This window comes from Alosa sapidissima, chromosome 14 (genome assembly GCF_018492685.1).
Source record: "Alosa sapidissima isolate fAloSap1 chromosome 14, fAloSap1.pri, whole genome shotgun sequence".
In the NCBI taxonomy this organism is placed as follows: Eukaryota; Metazoa; Chordata; class Actinopteri; order Clupeiformes; family Clupeidae; genus Alosa; species Alosa sapidissima.
Window position 1 is genome coordinate 30,527,909 of NC_055970.1, and position 10,603 is coordinate 30,538,511.

At 40.3% G+C, this 10,603-nt stretch overlaps 1 protein-coding gene across 2 annotated transcripts in view; it reads right to left on the bottom strand.

The window, feature by feature from the left end:
* Window positions 1–10,603, bottom strand: part of pde8a (phosphodiesterase 8A) — a 35,720-nt gene that overhangs the window by 21,613 nt on the left and 3,504 nt on the right. The window contains exon 1 of one of the 2 annotated variants that reach the window (XM_042062214.1): window positions 9,006–9,141. The exons of the other annotated variant lie outside the window; for it this stretch is intronic. The gene's annotated coding sequence lies outside the window, so the exon portion shown is untranslated. Of the gene's footprint in view, window positions 1–9,005; window positions 9,142–10,603 lie in introns of those variants that run through there. 2 annotated transcript variants of the gene reach the window in all.

Genomic DNA, 10,603 nt, shown 5'->3' on the forward strand with positions numbered 1-10,603 from the left:
TGGTCACATAGCAAGGCTTTCTTGAGTGTCCTGGAAGGATCAAACATCATACCATCCAATGGCCAACGTGAAACACCAAACGTGCAGACACAACAGAAGCATGGGCCAAACAATACCCAGACAAGCACTGCAATCCTTACAGAACCGTAATCATGCTAGTCACGCAGGCCCCATGTTTGCATTGCACCTAATGAACAAGCACACTCATTATGAAACCCCAACCACAACCAGCTCTGATAGGTTTTAGTTGACCATCTGAAAGTCACAAATAACGGGAAGCTGACCAACATGGCATGAAAACCTTGGGTGATGTACGTGCCCTCCGTCCGGACGCATTACATACACTGACCAAGTATGTCGCCGATGGAGCAGAAGACTTTAGGTGAGTCACTGCTTCCATAAGTAGGCCACCATGGATTGGTGCCCTAAATACTGCAGAAAATGTCAAACCGACAACTGCTATACAGTCAACAGTGAAGGTATTATAAAGCGAAAGGGCAACAAAGTAAATGTGTCTGTCATGCCTTCCCACTAAAGCAACATCCTCTGCCGATAGGACGGAGTTTAATACATGTCACGTGATATGACTCACTAAAATAGACTATTGTTGACTCAAGAGTGGTTTTAGCACTTATTGAATTAGCTAGTCTACAAATACAAATATTCACCTTAGTATAAATGAAGAACAATTGACTGTCTACACATTTACACATATCAAGGATTGGGTGTAGCACCGAGATGTAGACTTTCTATTGAGAACACAGTCTGGTCCAGGATGACTTAATCCTTATCCAGGATAACGCCATTCTTGCGAAAGCACTTTCATCATTCCCTTGCATGCAGACTTACCAGCACCTGGCCTCTTAACAAACTATGAAGAATGAGAAGTATAAGGACAGAAATGTGCTTACACTATATTACGTCAAAAAGTCTTCACACACATTCATTCCACACATTTTGAGAACAGCCAAAAAAAAAAAAAGATTTCAGTTCCCAGAGCCATTTCCAGATATGGAGGATTGTTTTAAAATGGCAGAAGCGCAGGCCTATGTTTTATCATGTGCTCAGTTACAGAGCACTAAGCAAGAACACTCTGACCCCAAATCTGTCTGCCAGTTTATCTTTCACTTCACAAGATAAAGCATAGGCCTACGCAAACATATTGTGTTGATGCTCATTACACACAGTCAGCAGACACTACATCATTCCAAGACATGGGCTCAAAATGTCTACCGATATATAATTTGTGTTTAAACAGAATCTGAATCAGGTAACAGATACCTATATAACAGCCTCATTGTTTCACACCAGAAGGCTCTCGTCTCTGCTATAATGTTACAATGCAAAGATGTCCATAAAAAGTGAGCCTTACACACCAGAGAACATAACTAAAATGGCACTTAGCCACGACATGATTATACTGTGTCCCACAGAAGAATCTGTCTTGAATAAGCATTTTTCTACTTAATCTACGTACACCGAGAGCAACTTAGTGGAAGATTTGTGATGGCACAGTATATTATTATATTATATTATATTATATTTCACATATTTTACATAACGGGACATTTTCTATTATTTCAATGCTTCAGAACGGTTATGTTTTCAGTGCTATCCACTGATATATTTAATTGATATGAGCCCTGCACACAGAAAAATTATACAAAATCAGACACCCAGTTGGAAAGATTTTAAAACCATTGCATTTGCAATACAAATGAAGACAACATTTTGCAAATTAAAGAAGTTTTTGGTTGCCCCAACCAAACAAATGAAATTAGGCTTCCTGATACTGTAATTGACAGTTTGACACTGCAATTCACACTGCTGAGAATGAATGACATAATAAGGTTAAGGGAAATCCACCTTAAGGAACACTGGGTCAGGTGAATGCTGGGATTGCACAACACTGTCCAACAAGCCTGCTTCAGCTAACAGGGTAAACTGCACAGACATAACACTGTCACAATGCCAACTGCACTCAGGCCACAACATGGGCCAGCTCTGTCCAATGCTGTGGCCACTTCCTCGCAGTCTGCAACAACCCTTATGTCCATCTAACCCTTTCAATGAGTAAACGAGGTAGAATGAAGTGTAAGCAACAGGTAAACAAATAGAATTTGAGCGAATTATATACGAAAATGGAAATAGTAGGAATATGGTTATGTGTGAACTAAAAGTTATGGTCACTACCTGTGTTTGTTAGTATGTACAGATGGGTTTAAAGCTAAATGTGAACATATTTGTGCTATACGAGACATATGTATCGCATCACGCAAATCAACTCACAATTAAACAAGACCAATGCACTTAAATTAATGACATTATTTGTAAACAAATCCTTTGCATGCCCCGCTCATTCTTTCATGGTCTTCTTCAAGGTATTTTTGGCCTTATCCAGATTATGCATCAATCCGCCCTAATACCAACCCAAGCCTAAGCTTCCTCGCACAGAGTTCAGGGGATGCTGAGCACCACCATGTTCAAACAGAAGAGTTGGCTTGTGTGCCTGGGGAATATAAGAGATACAAAAGAGCATGCTTATGACTATGCCTACGCCATCCACGCCACCCAAAGCAGAAGATGAGGGGAAAGCAGGCAATTAAAACAGAATGGGCCTATAGAGTCATTTCAGGAATGACACATCAATGGGATGGTGGTCAACTGAGTTTGTAGTGACCAATTCAACTTTTGTGAAATATAAATTTAAGTATGGAAATGTATCTTACCTACATTAAGATAATAAATGACTTAAGTATATTTAATAACATAAGTAGCCATTAGGTAAACCCATTTTTGTCTGTCACTCAAAGACTATTCACAAGTAAAGTTTAAGTTCAATTCAAAATTATATTGAGGGGCATTTTTATATTCCCCTTTATATTTCTGTATCTCTTCATCAATATAGAAATGCTTACATTTGTGATTGGTGCAGACTGTTATAGAAGTTGCATGGTAAGAATGGGCTAGCAAAGATGGCTTCTAATGTCGTACAAGCCCACTCAACTAGGACTTCAATAAACTTTCAATAAACAATAAATATCAATAAATTAAATGATATATAAAATATAGCTGCACGCAGCAATGAGGGGGCCAAGAGGATCAGCAACTCAACGCTATTATGTCACACACATGGCCGTAAGCACTCACAGCAAGTTTCATGTAAAGCAACTAAAGACTGGCAGAGATGCTTCCTTCAATTGGCTTCCATCAATTGGCTGACGGTCAACCGCTTTCAAATATGAAAAATGTGGAATTTGGTAATTTTGTGAGGCATGGCCTGAAGATCTGTGTGAAATGTATCGAAGATAAGACAAAATGTGTGGCCATTGAAAGATTTTTTGTGTTTCCGGAAAAATCCAGATCAATTTAGGTTGCCATTGCAGATATAGAGTTCATTTCATGCGGACAGCTTCAACAGCAGCTGTGACGGGGGACTGCTTTCGTAACTTCATCGAATAACTTTTGTGAGGCTACTTCTGAAGACCATCTGGGATAAATTTCATTATATTATCAAGGGGCAAAATTTGTGACCTGTGAAGGTTTTGTGTGGTTTTTTTTTTTTTTGGGGGGGGGGGGGGGATCCATTATGGCGGAAATTGAAGGTAGGTTGGAGGGTAAATAGGTTCAATGCATATTGGTCGCGCAAACATCATTAGACTGTCTCAAATCTGTGTGCCAAACTTTTTACCAGATGGTTCTATGGACTGTTATAGACCCCTTTGGTGGAAGAAAGATGCATAAGAAGAAGAAAAGGTAGAAAACCTGTGGGTGCCTTCACAGCTTGGTCCCCAAATATGTCCATTCTAAGTCATATCCTTCCTGGAATTGCTACCCTTCAAATGGACTGGAGACATAACAATTAGAACCAGCTTGCCATGCTAACATCTAAAGTGAACCAGAAGCTAGTACATAGTCATAGGCAGAACTACTTTGTGCACCTATTGGCTCACACAGATCAACGGACGATAAGTAGTATTATAGCAAGCCAACGGCTGCTCTTTGCTATTGGTTGATTATGATCATGTATAGATTGGTTACAGACATGAGAAACCATCACCAGTTTTTATTACATGGAAATACAAGTGGTTAAATGTGGAAATAGATTAAGAAATAAATGCATCAATAAACACAGAAAAATGTATTAGAGGGAAATGTAAATATGTCCAGCTAAATTTAAATATGCAGGCCTAATTATGGTTTTTCAGGATGAAAGTGTGTAATGTGTATGAGTAAGATTGGTAGAGTTAGTGACAAATTAAAATGACAGATGGATTTGCATTAGCATTATGTCCCATTCAGATACATTATTTCTAAACTAATGAGAAACCTGTTGATGTGTCTCAGTCAGCTCTTTCTTTCTAACATTGCTATAGATGAAAACAAATTTCACATTTTAAAACATATCATTCATTTTGATTCCATGCCAGATTGGAACTGATTACAACCACAACCACATTTAAGTTTACACTAGTGTAGGCTACTGCCCAAACTAACAGTTATTAGTTGGGTTTCAATAAATGTCTGGATTATTCCACCATTCCACCTAGCACTGCTTGCATGCAAACATTCAAATACTGACAAAACAGCAAATATGTTTTCATTTACTTCTGTAACTTCTCAAATGGCATCAAATTGCAAACTTGTACATTAAATACATTGCAAATGACTATGACCTGAGATTACAACGACATTATTTATGTCAGACACATTCCTGCCTGCTTCTGAAAAAGAACACAGGCTGGACTGAAGAGTAAACACTTATGGTGCCTTGTTTTGGAATAATACTGGTTTCGACAATCTAAAGAAGCCATCACATGCCCTCCCATGATTCAAACCGTCGAACCTTCAGGGAGAACTCCGTGAATACAGCCTTATTTCAGTTGAAAAGCTCAACTACAATGGAAAGGTCTGTTCCTGGACTGTACTCACCTTAACTGACTTCAGTAAGTGAACCAATATGTTAAAGCCAATAGGTACCAGTACAATGTTTTAAGGCATGAAGGCACAGAATGTTGAATCAATCTGCTGACTTTTGACTGTTTTCATCAAATGTGGAAAATATGTCTAAGACAATTTGAAACACATTAATGAAGGTTGCTGTAGATCACATCATCTTCTGTTCTGATATTCTCAGCATTTTATTATTATTTTCATTGGGGTTCAAAATCAACACACTTCTGTCCTGATGTGAGAACTACTTTCTTATCCAGTGACAGCAAACCATAATATAATCATTGAAATGCTAACTAAATTTGGTAGCATGGAGGAAAAAGAAATTTGACAGAAGAATCCACACTGAACTGACATCTGTATGTGCCAACATCACTATGTAAGACATCCTTTCATTTGATGACATTTAGGTCCATTCATTTTCAATTCACTCAACAGCTACCCAGCAAACCCCAGTGTTCAATAAGGCACTGTGTTCTATGACGTAGCACTATTGAAACTTGGCCACGGTAACTGGAATAGCATCTAAGTGAATCTCTGCACCAGGGACAGCCAGGGCCTCATAGTCTCGTCAAGAGCCAAACAAGTGGAATTGCAAATACACTCAGCGGTACATAGACACATAGAATCCCACTGAAAGGCCACAGAGACAGAGGCACTGAGGCCCATTTGCAGGAGAAGACAACTGAATATAGAATGCATAGCTTAATTCATTTGGTAGTTTTTATCATTTTAGCAATCTCTTAGTTCACAGGACATCAATACGTCAAGATATTTGTAAAAAATAAAATGGCCACAACGGAATCATTATTTCTCGTAGTTTTGAAATCATACCATTGACTGTATTTATTTGTAGACATGTGCATATTATAAGATACATATATACATTTGTATAAGTAGTTATGAAAAAGCATATCAGTATCCTATGTTTGATTAGCCTTCCAATAAAGAATGCATGCTAAAATATTCAGATAAATCTGTAGTATTTAAGATTTAACATTCATTTGGGTGGTCACAGTAAAATGGAATCTATATGCAGGTTTGCTTCCTAAATAGCATAACTGGACTGAGACAAGGCATGAGAGCCCCTGGAGAGCAAAACAAACACACTCACACTTCAGAAATCATTCGAACGAAGCAAGCACTTTGTGGTGCAGTACGAAACATTTTGCGCCCTTCAAATGAGCATTTGTAATAGTCGAGAGAGCAGGGGGGGAAAACATAAAACTGGAACAAAGTCAAATGATGTTATTCGCTTTGATGGAGCGCCATGATCTCAATCATTTTTAACAGCAATGGCAAAAATTCTAGATATTAAAATGTACACTGCTGCACATTAATTTGGGGCTGCCATGGCCCACTGGTTAGCACTCTGGGCTAACCGGAGGGTTGCCGGTTCGAGCCCCGACCAGTGGGCCACGGTTGAAGTGCCCTTGAGCAAGGCACTTAACCCCTCACTGCTCCCCAAGCGCCGCCGTTGTAGCAGGCAGCTCACTGCGCCGGGATTAGTGTGTGCTTCACCTCACTGTGTGTGTTCACTGTGTGCCGTTTGTGTTTCACTAATTCACCGATTGGGTTAAATGCAGAGACCAAATTTCCCTCACGGGATCAAAAAAGTATATATATATATATATATACCTTCTGAATATAATGATTAGTAAAATGCCCATTTTTCAAGAGAACCATACCATATCAAGATGGAAACTAAAGTCACAGCAATTTGTAGAACAAGACAAACAAGTCTAAAAAACTAATATGACCAACAATGGTAAAGCCATCTTGCCTGATTAAACTTTAATGCAATGTTCATTTATAGCACCGCCAGCCAGCGTTACAGCTGAACACTGCAGATACAGTACTTAAGAGGTTCAGCAGTAAATGTGGCTGACCAAAATCCCCCGCATGGAAAAATTTGGCATAATTTTGGACAGGATCCAAGACAGACGTTACAACACATGATCCATAATAACATCTAAATACTCCACTCAACATAGTGTATTCCACAATATTTTCTTTTCTATACAGACCCCCCTCCCCCCAATGCTATCCTTTCATTTATGCTCGGCTTAACTTTCAGACAACCTAGAGCTAAAACCATTTGAACACCATGCACAATTGACTCAGGTCTGGTGGGGTCACTGAGCCACGCTTCTTTCAGCTCTGCCGCAAAGTTTCCTTTCTTCACGTCCTTCGACCTCACTGCCAGCAAAGATAAAACTTTGAGAATGACATGGCAAAACTGCACCACCCTCCCCTCCCCTCACAGAGGGGCCTCCAGTGTTCACACGGGCAGCTCATGTGAAGTACACAAGTCAAGCAGACGTCATAGAAAAGGCGCAGAAATGCCATCACTGAGGATGTAAATTGTCACGTTTTTTTTTTTTTAACTGTAAAGAGCATAGAAGGTTATTTTTAAAATAATTCAACACAATGTCCAAAGTCCATGATTCTATGATTCGTTTAAGGCCTGTTCAAATGAATTACTGTCAAGATAATAGTTTTCTCTTTCTCTGAGAACATGTTGTGGTAATGAAATGGTTGCCCAGTCTTTATTAGACTACATGTCTTTCTAGCAGTCAGATTATCAAGGACAAAGAGCTACAATATAAGCAGAAGGGTGTTCCAAAAATAGGCCCAATACCCTACTTGCTACTATATGCTTAATTAGTGATCTGGGCCTGGGTTTCTGAAATGCAGAGGTCACAGTGTGGTTTGTTGAATGAAGAGAAGCAAGAAATGAGATAAAGTAAGAAATGGGATAATCAATTGTGCAATCAACACTGTTTATACATTAAAAAGGAACAAGGTGACCCAGTTTTGGATTCATGGTTAATGTTCATCAACTGTGCCATATATAATTATTACAGATGAAAAATGGCAAATATTAAGATGGTAACTGATTACACCACAGACAAATGTGGGATCTGAAGGCCACATTGGCAAACAAATGCACTATCTAGCTGCAACTGTACCTGGTCCGAAATGACATTTTGAAAAGCAAAACGATTTCAAAACTAGAAGGGCACTTGTGCGGACCTCCAACAAGGCCAAATATCCATCTTCCAATATTAACGAAAGTGAAAAAGAATTTGTGAATCCGCCCCGTGTTTCGGATCTGCTCCTAAATGTATCTGGTTTTTCATTGACCCATACGACATCTTTCAACCAAGTTTCATGAAAATCAAGCCCTATGATCTCTAATCCTGCACACAAACAGACAAACTGCACCAAAACATAACCTCCTTGGTGGAGGTCGACATGCAAAACATGGCAAGAATGGTCAAAATGCTGTCAACCAAACTCATTGGCCAACAGTTGGGAAACAATTCCTTCGTTATGGCTATGATTACGACAGCAGACAGATGGGAGGAGAACCACATTGAGTGAAAGAGAGACCGAGAGAAAGGGAAACAGAGATAAACAGAGGGAACACTGGGAGGAGGACGAGAGAGTGAGAGAAAGAGGGAGTGAGAGAGTGAGAGGGCAAGTGGTGGGGCCGGGTGGCCTCTCCTCTTACTTTCCTTTAGCTCCAAGAGGAGCAACACAGTGGATTAATTCATCAGCCAACTAAGACTTTGCCCTACTCTGGAATAAATTATCCAATGAGTCTCAACTTAGACTTTCACAAAGGCATTCATCACAGTGTTCGGCTCGACTGGGCAGCACATGAGAGCCCACAAGAGCAAGGATCAGGAATTAATGTGAAGGAGCTCCCCACTGCCCTGGCGAGGTCTGTCAATTGAATTAGAGTGTAAAGCTCAGAGCTGCAGACGGACATCTTCTGAAAATCAATGCATCAATCGCTGGGTCCAGAGGTACAAAGGTAAACTCCGATGATCTTGGCATGATCCCCTCAAACTTTGCTGGATCTCTAAAATAACCCAAGAGATAAGGGTAGAGGACACTCAAAGGGGAACAGCCATGAGGGACACTGGACATCAAGGCTAGATAAACTCGCGTCTTTTTAGAGGAAGCGCCGGACCATCCCAACACAGAGTTCTGCCCGCTGGCAGGAATGCACTCAGACAGACTAAGAAAACCCATCGTCAGACCTTGTACTTGACTCTTATCACTGTCCAGTGGTGCTGTGCCCTTGACACAGACTTTCAACTGCTAAGACTTCTCCGGTTTCAGGCATTTAGGCAAGCCGGCGTAGACCTGTGGCCAGAGAGAGCCCCTGCATTCAACTGAAATAACTGCCTGTGCAAACCAACTGTCAAAACAAAGGCTATTGCTCTGGCCAAAACACACACCACCCAAGACTGATAAGAGCAATCCTGACACATACTGCAGAGGGAACCACGTGAGGCAGCAGCCAGACGCTTACACCCTTAAGACTATCAGATGGGGAAAATGAGCACTCTATTTAAGAACAATATGTTGCATTTAACGCGCGGTGGTGGTCACAGCACACTGCCAATGGCAGAGGAAGCCTACAGTTGTGGGGCTAAACTAAGCCTTGACAGCAGCATTTGAAATGTCATATGCTCTAAAGGGAGCCCAGATCAGCTCGGTCATACAGTGTGGTCCTTGCTGAATGGGAACCGGGAACTTGACCAATGACACATTTGCACCACACAACACAAACCATCACTAAACCAGTGAGTACAAGACAAGAAAGAAAAAACACTTTGCATCTTTACCAAGCTACTTTTCCCTAATCATTACTGAGATTCATTTCCATGGCAGTGAGCAGGGTTTAATCAACCATAAAATTCTTATTGATTACATGAGCACTATCAGGACATGTAGTCATTGAGAAAAAAAAGACATAAATGACTTTTGAGGTAGACTTGGTAGCCTATTTCCAATAGCTAGGACTATGAGACACACAGTATTAACAACTTAAACCATGTGGCCTTCAATTTCTACACAATTAGCCATCAGTACAGACAACAAAAGTAATGCAGTCTATTCTAGCATAGGTTCTACTGTTCTACATTGATGAGTGTTAAGAGGAGCAACTTCAAGACCACTGAAAAACAAATATATAGGCCTACGTAAACTTAGGATGAGCTCATTTTTCACTAAATTAGATGCCGTTGACTACTAAACGAAGCAAATGTTGATGCTCCTTCATCAGCCTCAAGAAACACTACAACAGTTTAGAGGTTGGGTAGTCTAACTTATAATTACCTGAATGCATTTCTTTGGCTGAACAAAAGTTCTTCAATATCCTTTAGGTAAAGTCTGGCACTGCCACACACCATTACAGGCTAGGACACCGCCTGCCTGCCTGCCTGCCTGCCTGGGGCAAGGATTGACTCCATGACTTTGGTGTAGGTGTTCTTGCAGAGGTAAACAAACATTACATGGGACATGGTTGTATAACTAGTAGGCCCTTTACACGGTGCTAAAACGCAGCCTTCTTAAATGTCAATGCAGCCAAAAGTGTAGAATATTGCACTGGCTACGTGACCTCGGTTTTTGCGTAATATGCTATGCAAATGCCACAACAGTATGGCTATTAAATAGCCTAGACAAAGATTTAAACAAAAATCTGTGACTAGTAACATGAACATTACCAAACCAAGTTTGCATCATGCTGAAATATATCCATGTTTTCTATCACCTGCTGCCTTAGCTGAGTAGGTGAAATATATATATTTCACATTTTTCCAGCATCTGCTTTGGTAGTCACACTTCATTG